This window comes from Elephantulus edwardii, unplaced genomic scaffold (assembly GCF_000299155.1).
Source record: "Elephantulus edwardii isolate Elephantulus edwardi_28Jun2011 unplaced genomic scaffold, EleEdw1.0 scaffold00049, whole genome shotgun sequence".
NCBI lineage: Eukaryota > Metazoa > Chordata > Mammalia > Macroscelidea > Macroscelididae > Elephantulus > Elephantulus edwardii.
This window is the reverse complement of record NW_006399799.1, coordinates 15,779,310-15,780,956: the sequence shown is the minus strand read 5'-3', so window position 1 is coordinate 15,780,956 and position 1,647 is coordinate 15,779,310. Positions and strand designations below refer to the sequence as shown.

Here is a 1,647-nt window from a genome sequence, read left to right as displayed (position 1 = left end):
GTGCCTGATACAGACCATGGTCTTTGCAATCACTTGCTATGTATCAGAACAAATATAGATCTCTTCCAGTCAGTTGGCCAGGTGGTTGTCCTCCAGATTTCTTGGCACAATTTGATGAGCACATCTAGGGCAGCATCTGTTTGCTGAAATATATCAATTAGTATACTGTCAATTCCTGGGGCCTTGCGTTTTACCAATTCTTTCAGAGCAGCTTGAAATTCCTCCTTCATCACCACAGGCTTTTGCTCATACATTGTTTCATTAAATTCTTCTGTGTCAGCCAATTCCTTTTGGTATAATGATTCTGTATACTTTTTCCATCTTCTTTTAATACTTCCTGGATAATTTAATATTCTGCTCAAAGCATCCTTAAGTATTGTTAACTCAAGGCTTGGGAGGGTGGAGGGACAGTGCAAGAGAGGAAGACCCTGGATGAGATGGATTGATTCAGTGACTGGGATAATGAGGGTAGGTGCATCAGAGATGATAAGATTGGCATAGGATAGAGCAGGGTTTAGGGCTGTTGTACTGCTATGAGTCACAGGCGACTCGACGGCACATAACAACTTTTAACATACGTCAGACACTTCTAAACATCTAGATAGACTAGATGTTTCAAATAAGGACTTGTTTGTCCATGATATACATAATGTTATTATTCACAGTTATCATAAGCAGTGCACATATAACAAGAGTCATCATCTGAAAGTGTCTTCAAAATGACATTCTGGTCTATCACCTTGTCTTTTCCCTTTTTACCCTCCCCTAATCCCATGGGCTCTAATGTTCAAATTTTCGAAAAACAATCTTTTTCTAAGAATTTCAAAATGTACAAAATTTTAAATGCTACCTCTCTAAGTGCTGAAGAGCAACGATGTCAGTCTGGAGACTAAGGTGAACCTGATACATGCCATGGTCTTTGCAATCACTTGCTATGCATCAGAGAGCTGGACAATGACTAGAGATGATAGAAGGAGAATTGATGTCTTTGAGCTGTGGTGCTGGAGAAGAGTACTGAATATACCATGAACTGCTAAGAAAATGAACAGGTTGTCTTGGAGAGGGTGAAGCCAGGCTGCTCCTTAGAGGCAAGGATTCTGAAGCTTCGTCTGACATACTTTGGACATATTGTAAGGAGGAACCAGTCCCTGGAGAGAGACGTCATGCTTGGGAGGGTGGAAGGACAGTGCAGGAGAGGAAGACCCTTTTTAATGAGATGGATTGATTCAGTGAGTGGGGTAATGGGGGTAGGTGTGTCAGAGACAGTGAGATTGGCACAGGATAGGGCAGGGTTTAGGGCTGTTGTACATAGGGTCGCTATGAGTTGCAGGCCGCTGGATGGCAGATAACAACTTCAGTCATACACTAGCAACTTCTTTAACATCTAGAAAAGACTATTTGTTCTCAGTTATGACTCTTTTGTCCTTTATATACACTGTTGTTGTTGTTATGTGCCATCGAGTCGCTTGTGACTCATAGCGACCCTATGTACAATAGCCCTAAACCGTGCTCTATCCTGTGCCAATCTCATTGCCTCTGACAAACCCATCCCGAGTACCCCAGTCACTGAATCAATCCACCTCATAGAGGGTCTTCCCCTCCTGCGCCGTCCCTCCACTCTACCCAGCATGATGTCCCTCTCCAAAG

The 1,647-nt window shown here is 42.9% G+C and overlaps 1 protein-coding gene across 1 annotated transcript in view; it reads right to left on the bottom strand.

The window, feature by feature from the left end:
* Window positions 1-1,647, bottom strand: part of LOC102868225 (coiled-coil domain-containing protein 30-like) — a 102,645-nt gene that overhangs the window by 2,757 nt on the left and 98,241 nt on the right. The gene's annotated exons all lie outside the window — the stretch shown is intronic.